The 8,827-nt window shown below is 43.2% G+C and overlaps 2 non-coding genes across 2 annotated transcripts; both read right to left on the minus strand.

Moving 5' to 3' along the window:
• Window positions 1-2,725: 2,725 nt before the first annotated feature.
• Window positions 2,726-2,904, minus strand: LOC117195313. Its single transcript, XR_004475044.1, has one exon. It is a non-coding gene; the product is annotated as a 5.8S ribosomal RNA (ribosomal RNA).
• Window positions 2,905-3,502: 598 nt separating this feature from the next.
• LOC117195314 lies at window positions 3,503-5,498 on the minus strand. The gene has a single exon (XR_004475045.1). It is a non-coding gene; the product is annotated as a small subunit ribosomal RNA (ribosomal RNA).
• Window positions 5,499-8,827: the final 3,329 nt, after the last annotated feature.

Here is an 8,827-nt window from a genome sequence, read left to right on the forward strand (position 1 = left end):
GCAGTCCATTGTTCCACCAGGGAACGTTTCTGGGATGGGTTTTAATTGATGTTTGTGGGATGGTAAGATGGGCGCTTTGTAGTAGAATTTTATTTAGACATGATGATTCTTTATTGATATTGTTTGAGGTCGAGTTTTTTGTATTAAAGTTTATGGCTGAGTTTATTTTGAAGATTGGGTTGTTTTGTGTTTTATTCTGTTTGTTATTGTTAAAGAGTGTAATGAGGATAGGGAAATGGTCACTTCCGTGAAGGTCGTCGATGATTTTCCAGTTAGCGTATTGGAATAAGTCTGGAGAGCAAAATGATAGGTCAATATGTGTGTATGTATTGTGTGTGGTAAAGTGTGTGGGGGATTTGTCGTTTAAGAGTATAAAGTTGGTGTTATTTAGGAATTTGGCTACTGTATTGCCTCTTGCGTTATTTTTTGGTGAGCCCCGAAGTTTGCTCCAACTGTTGAAATCACCTAAAATAAGTGAGCTTGAGTTGTTGCTGAGAACATTGTGTAGGTTATTTTCGTTAAAATTTTGGCTTGGCGATATGTATGCAGAAATTATTTTAAATTTTTTCTTCGATTCAACTTCAATAGCAGTTGCATCGAAGTCAGTTTGTAAATGTATTTCATTCGTTTGGATTGAGTTGTGTATGATGACTGCTGCTCCCCAAAATTGGGTGAGTAGTTTTTAGCGTAAAGTGAGAAGTTGATGGGAATGGGTATATTGTGAATATTAAATAAATGTGTTTCTTGTAATGCAATTATATGCGGTTGGTATTGTTTAATAATAATTTGTAATTCATTATAGTTGTTTATGTAGCCTCGAAGGTTCCATTGGATTATTGTCAGAGTCATTTTTGTAAGTTTTTATCTTTTGAGTGCTGATTATTTGGGTTGTTTTTACTTGATCTGTTAGTTTTAGTCGGATTCTATTTCCATTGAGCAGTTGTTGCTACACAAGGCGTCAGTATTGGGGTTCTTCTGTCTTGTTTTTTTGCTGCTTGAGCTTTTTAGTTTTTCCGCAGCCTTAATTGCTGCTAATCTGTGCTTAGTGGTAGTTAGTGGTAGAATATTTACATTGTTAGAGGTTGTGCTGTTTTTATGGGAATTTGATAGGGTATTTATCTTACTGTCTATGTCTGAGTCGATATCAGAGTACGATACAGTTTGGCGTTTGGATGTGGATGCTTGCTGGGGGTGTTGTTGTTTTTGTGATGCTGTGTGTTGTTGTTGTTGTGGTGTTGTGTGTTGATGTTGTGATGCTGTGTATTGTTGTTGGGAATGCGTAGAGGCCTGTGTGGTTTTGGTGACTGAAGAGAATAAGTGGGGTGTATTATCTGTGTTCCGTGTCCGTAGTATTGAGAGGGCTGTTTTGTTGTCGCATTTGTTTGTGGTTTTAATTGCTTGGAGTTCGTATTGAGTGATAAAGATAGGGCATTTTTTGCTGGTGGAGTTATGTGGGTTCGAAGAGTGCTGGTCGTTATTGCAGTTAATGCAGTGCTGGGTTTTGTTACATTTCTCTTGTGTGGTCGTGTCAATGTGAAAGTCCTCTCCGCAATTGAAGCAAAGTTTTTTGTTTTTGCAGAATTTTTGGAGGTGTCCAAACTGGAAGCAATTGTTGCATTTCATTGGAAGTGGTATATATTGCCTGACTTGGGCTCTTTGGTATCCAATCATTATGTACTCCGGTAGGGTTAGTAGGTTGAATGTTAATATGCAGACGCCAGTCTCTTTAAGAGATCCGTTTTCTCTTTTCAAGATTTTCTTTACTTCGGACACCTGTTGGTGCGCAAGTTCTAATTGGATTTCGTCTTCTTCAATGCCTCTTAAATCGTTAGAGTAAACGACGCCCTTTGAGTAGTTAAGAGAGTTGTGTATTGTGACGTTGACGTTGATGTCGCTTGCAAGAGATTTTAGGTGTATTAGTTTTTTCGCTTGTATGTTTGTTTTCGTCTTTATCAAAATTGTTCCGTTTCTTATTTTTTTGCAGATTTCGACTTCACCTCCACAGGTGTAGTCAACTTGTTTTTTTATGAGAAAGGGGGATACCAGGTTGAGGTCTTTGTTGGGATCTGTTCTCGAGATGTTGACGAATTTCGGTCCAGGTGTTTGTAGAAGGGTTTCAATTTGGGGAGAGAGTCTAGGCCCTCGATCTGGGGGGTCCCCATTACGGCGCCTCTGGTTTAGATTCCGTTAGGTTGTCACTTAATTGAATATTTGTGTTTGTTACTGTTCTAGTTATAATTGTTGGTAGTTGTTGGTGATTCTGCTTTGTGCGAGGTTTTGCGATGAGCTTTTAGTTAGCGTAGGCACGTTCGATCTCTATGAGAGTAGTTTTGTGACTGTGATAATGATAATTACACTACATTATTATATATAGAGCGTTCTCATAATGAAATCATTATAATATTCGTATTTTATAACGAATATCACGAAGAATATTAAATATTTATATTTACAACAAAATTTCCTTTCGAAACATTAATAAGAGGCAATTCTAGATGAAAAAACTTTAATTATTTTTTTATGCTAGACATTCCTCAGTATTATTTGATTCAAAAAGGACAAAAAAAAAATATTTTTCTTCGTTCTTCTCACACAAATATAAACAACAATGAGAGATAATGCGTTTCCATTTAATATCAATATTATGAATGTATTATATCCAATAATATACAATATGCTTAAAAATTTCGTAAAATTTTTAAACAACTTATTTAGCATAGTCTTACAACCCTCAACCATATGTAGTCCAAGCAGCACTATAAAATTAATTAAAGTACCAAACAGCATGGACTGCGATATGCGTTCAAAATGTCGATGTTCATGTGTCCTGCAGTTCACACGATGACGCACAGTTTGCTGCGTTCTTCATCGACCCATGAGCCGAGTGATCCACCGCTTAGAGTGATTAAAATTTGTTTATTCATTTATTTGTCAGATATGTTTTTATTGAAAGAAATTAAAAATACACCATTTTACTGGCATATATCAATTCCTTCAATAAATTTTAATTTTATCCTAAAAGAATGTTGCGAAATGTCTTAGTTTTATATAAACGATATATTACCATATAGTTAAATAATATAATATGTATTTTGGTTTGTTTGATAATTATCAATTTATATAAAAGTATTAACCTGAAATCAGGTACAACATTGTACTTTTTAGGCTGTTGCATTAACCAATATATGCCCATAACTATGATAGACAATACATATTCGCAACGCGTGCATACTATGGTACATATGCACACAGATTTTATAAATCAATATTATTGTAATAATATCATCAATATGTTTTGTTATATATTAATTGCTACAGACATAGAACACAATGTCATATGTATAGCTACTACTAAATAAGTATATTGGCAATATAATTAATATAAACATATAATATATACAACTGAATATATTTTATTTTACAATTATGATTTTATAAAAACATATTTTGTTTGGTAAATTGGCAATATATGTATATTTTTGTTAACGGTAGAAACATACAATAATGATCCTTCCGCAGGTTCACCTACGGAAACCTTGTTACGACTTTTACTTCCTCTAAATAATCAAGTTCGGTCAACTTTTGCGAAACAACCGTAACACGCAAGGCGTCACAGTGATCACGTCCGGAGACCTCACTAAATAATTCAATCGGTAGTAGCGACGGGCGGTGTGTACAAAGGGCAGGGACGTAATCAATGCGAGTTAATGACTCACACTTACTGGGAATTCCAAGTTCATGTGAACAGTTTCAGTTCACAATCCCAAGCATGAAAGTGGTTCAGCGGTTTACCCGGACCTCCCGGTATAGGAAATACACGTTGATACGTTCATTGTAGCGCGCGTGCAGCCCAGGACATCTAAGGGCATCACAGACCTGTTATTGCTCAATCTCATTATTGCTAGACGCAATTTGTCCATTTAAGAAGCTAGTGTCCTTATAATGGGACAAACCAACAGGTACGGATCCACTTATATAAACACATTCAAACACAATAAACATTTTACTGCCACCATGAATGAAGGCTATATAAGCTTCAACACCATAATCCTGAAGATATCTATTTAATATATTTGAGTCTCGTTCGTTATCGGAATTAACCAGACAAATCACTCCACGAACTAAGAACGGCCATGCACCACCACCCATAGATTCGAGAAAGAGCTATCAATCTGTCTTGCACACTTATGTTCGGACCTGGTAAGTTTATCCCGTGTTGAGTCAAATTAAGCCGCAGGCTCCACTCCTGGTGGTGCCCTTCCGTCAATTCCTTTAAATTTCAGCTTTGCAACCATACTTCCCCCGGAGCCCAAAAGCTTTGGTTTCCCGGGAAGCGACTGAGAGAGCCATAAAAGTAGCTACACCCAATTGCTAGCTGGCATCGTTTATGGTTAGAGCTAGGGCGGTATCTGATCGCCTTAGAGCCTCTAACTTTCGTTCTTGATTAATGAAAACATCTTTGGCAAATGCTTTCGCTTAAGTTAGTCTTACGACGGTCCAAGAATTTCACCTCTAGCGTCGTAATACTAATGCCCCCAAACTGCTTCTATTAATCATTACCTCTTGATCTGAAAACCAATGAAAGCAGAACAGAGGTCTTATTTCATTATCCCATGCACAGAATATTCAGGCATTTGAAGCCTGCTTTAAGCACTCTAATTTGTTCAAAGTAATTGTACCGGCCCACAATAACACTCGATGAAGAGCACTAATGCAGGTTTTTAAATAGGAGGAATATATAAAAAAATACAAGTACTTAATTATATATAAGAACTCCACCGGTAATACGCTTACATACATAAAGGTATAGTACTAACTACAATTGTAAGTTGTACTACCCGTATGAAGCACAAGTTCAACTACGAACGTTTTAACCGCAACAACTTTAATATACGCTATTGGAGCTGGAATTACCGCGTCTGCTGGCACCAGACTTGCCCTCCAATTGGTCCTTGTTAAAGGATTTAAAGTGTACTCATTCCAATTACAGGGCCTCGGATATGAGCCCTGTATTGTTATTTTTCGTCACTACCTCCCCGAGCTGGGAGTGGGTAATTTACGCGCCTGCTGCATTCCTTAGATGTGGTAGCCGTTTCTCAGGCTCCCTCTCCGCAATCGAACACTGATTCCCCGTTACCCGTTGCAACCATGGTAGTCCTAGATACTACCATCAAAAGTTGATAGGGCAGACATTTGAAAGATCTGTCGTCGGTACAAGACCATACGATCTGCATGTTATCTAGAGTTCAACCAATGTAACGATCTTGCGATCGCTTGGTTTTAGCCTAATAAAAGCACACGTCCCATAAGGTCCGTGTTTTAATTGCATGTATTAGCTCTAGAATTACCACAGTTATCCAAGTAACTGTTAACGATCTAAGGAACCATAACTGATATAATGAGCCTTTTGCGGTTTCACTTTTAATTCGTGTGTACTTAGACATGCATGGCTTAATCTTTGAGACAAGCATATAACTACTGGCAGGATCAACCAGAATAATGTTTTCGTTTCGTGCGCATACGCTCACATATGTAAATATTTGACAACTCAATAATAATTTTGAATAAAAAAAAAAAAAAATAAATATTTTTTATCAACATTTCATGAGAATTTGTTAAACGATTGTGGCCATTTTTATATAGTATTCACATTCGCCATTTTTCTCTATATAAATATATATTTTATTATATAAATATATAAATTTTGTTTCGTTCAAAAATATCTTTTTATTTGCACTTAATATATTATTACACGTATATAGGCTTAAACCAATATAAATTGTGTTTAAACTATGTATTTTGACAACAAATTTAAAATTCCAATCCAATCCAATTTAAATATCCGATTTCGAATGCGTTTTTTGTGATGTGAAGGCATAAGCCTCCACAAAAACCTTACCACAACACCATCCCCTGAAGGGACAGCCTCGGGGGCTTATTATCTCATTATTATCTCATTTTATTACTACTATTATTATTATTATAGCAAAGACAACACTGAATCCTTATTTTCCCAAATTAAAGTAAGAAATAGGCTAAGAAAACCCCCAAATAGTGAGGCCTTTTTACTTAGTAGTAGAATTAAGAGAACCAACCCGGAAGAGAGACGCATACTACGGCCACGCAATTAAGAGAACCAACACGGAAGAGAGACGCATACTACGGCCACGCAATTAAGAGAACCAACACGGAAGAGAGACGCATACTACGGCCACGCAATTAAGAGAACCAACACGGAAGGGAGACGCATACTACGGCCACGCAGCTAAGAGAACCAATACGGAAGAGGGACGCATACTACGGCCACGCAGCTCAGAGAACCAACAAGATAGAGAGACGCATACTACGGCCACGCAGCAAAGAGAGCCAGCATGGAAGAGAGCGAAGCGGCAGAGAATCCGTCGATTGGTCTTACGCCCACGCAGCCGAGGGAGAGAGCCGACGGCGAAGCATGCATACACCCCCGAGCCGAGGCCGGCAGCCGAAAGCTGTGCAGCAGCGAAGCGGCAGAGAAGCTGCCAAAAAGAGAAGCAGAGGCTGGCAGGGTCCTGCGCGGGCCAGGCTCGGGAGTGATCTCCGAGGGCTGAGCCAGAACGGTTGTAAAAAATAAACAGTGCCCCGACCCCGCGGGAAGTGAAAAAAATAAGCCGTGACCACCGTGACGAGGACCCGCCGCAGGACCCAAAGAAGGGAAAACAAGTGTGAGCCACCTCACGTATGTGAGCTCTGGGGGGATAGATCGGTGCAGTAGGCAGGGTGTAAGCTCAGGAGCAGAAGTTTCCCAAAATGTTAAATGAAAACGATATCCACATGGTGTTTATGATATTTTTGTCGTATTCCCCCACAATAAAGACACCCACCTCAGCCCACCGGTTTTCGAACTTTCGCCCGTAGGAGTCCCCCACCCCCTCCCCCTCTCTTCCCTTTTCCCGGGAGGCCCGGCGAAGTGGATGTGAGTCGTGGATCATGCGGCATCCACCAAGCTGGGCTTCCCTTTCCCATACCTTTCTCCCCTGGGGACCCGGCGATGCTGGATGTGAGTCGTGGATTCACGCGGCATCCGCAAAGCTGGGTTCCCTCTCCTACACCCTCGCCCTGGGGACCCGGCGACGCAGATGTGAGTCGTGGATCATGCGGCATCTGCTAAGCTGGGCTCCCCTCTCCCATACCCTTCCGACCCCTGACCCAAACCCCTTCTCCCGCCACGCATGACCCCCAACGCACGTCTCTGCAGCTCCCCAAGCACGGGTTCACCCACGCCTCGATCCACCCCACGGGGGCGCTTTCGCCACGAACGGCTCTCCCCTTAGGTCCTCACCCAACAAATTTTGCTGTGTGGAAGGACCGGGCCCTGGACAGACTGAGAAGCTGTACCTCGGCCTGAGAACTTCCTTACAGATGGCGCCCGAGCAGGGACACACGAGGGGAGAGTCGGTGAGCATAGGGGAGAAGTGAAAAGCAGTGAAAAGTGAAAAGGGAACTAAGCAGCAGCAGAAAACTTCAAATCAGGGATTAGCAGCCCAAAATCAGAGCCCCGGCGAATAGCCAGCACCAATCTTTGATCCCTCGACTTGTGTACATCTGAGGCTGGTTTACCTAATACCCCCCCAAGCAACAGCCGCCGGCACGTGTCCCAGACGCGGAAAACCACGCAGCCAGCCACCTACGCAGTAGAAAGAGACGGGGAGAGACGCCGAAGACACCGCGTCACGGGAGAAAATGGCCGCGGACGGCGCCTAGAACTTTGGCACGCGACGACGACAAAGCGGCACCAGCGACAGAGCAGCAAAGCAGCAGCGACGGAACAGCGAGACAGCGGCGGAGCGGAGAAGACCAGCAAAGCAGCCGCGACAGAGCAGCGAGCCAGCGGCAGAGCGGAGAAGAGCAGCACAGCAGCAGCGACAGAGCAGCGAGCCAGCGGCAGAGCGGAGAAGTGCAGGAAAGCAGCGGCGCAGCGACAGAGCAGCAAAGCAGCGGCGGCGTCCCAGCGACAGAGCAGCAAGGCAGCGGCAGAGCGGAGAAGGCGCCGCGACAGAGCAGCTGGACAGTGACAGGGAAGCCAAGCAGCGGTAGAACAACGGAGCAGCGAGGGACAGCCGGCGAACGCAGAGGAGCAGCTACATGGCAGAGGAGCCCTCGGACACAAAGGGATGGCCACGGCCAATATAAGGCGGAGTAGGAACACGAGACAGGGAGTCACTACCGAGCAGTCAGGGAGTTACCCCCGGACAGTCAGAAAATTAATACCGAGCAGTCAAAGAGAGTTATTACCGAGCTTCCACTGGGAACCGTTCCCTGTACCGTGCCACGTTTCCTTCGACAGGATCATCCAACCCAGTGCTGTGTATCCTAGTACAGGATCATCGATCTAGTACCGTGCCGCGTGTCCTTCGAACAGGACCCCCCACCTCAGTGCCGTGTAGTATAGTATAGGATCACCGATCCAGTACCTATCCACGTATCCTTCGACAGGACTCCCCAGCCAGTGCCGTGTATCCTAGTACAGGAGCCCCCGACCCAGTACCGTGCTGATAACGACTCGCACCGGTGCCCCGATTAGTGGAACAGGATCAGGATGAACATCCGCTGGATAGCGTCCCGCAGGAAGGACGAGCTGCAGAGCCTGGCTAAGGAGTTTGGATTAGGAGAAACTGGGACTGTAGAGGATCTACGGAGCCGGATCACCGCATTCATCGCACGCCCTGGACACCCCGAAGCCGTGCAGGCAAGGCTGGATGAATTGGCTACGCACTTTGGGAACATACCGAGCCCCAGGGACCACCGGAGCCCAGGCACGTCACCCATGCCAGGGAGCCGGACGAAGGTG

Source organism: Drosophila miranda, unplaced genomic scaffold, assembly GCF_003369915.1.
Source record: "Drosophila miranda strain MSH22 unplaced genomic scaffold, D.miranda_PacBio2.1 Contig_AX3_pilon, whole genome shotgun sequence".
Taxonomy (NCBI): domain Eukaryota; kingdom Metazoa; phylum Arthropoda; class Insecta; order Diptera; family Drosophilidae; genus Drosophila; species Drosophila miranda.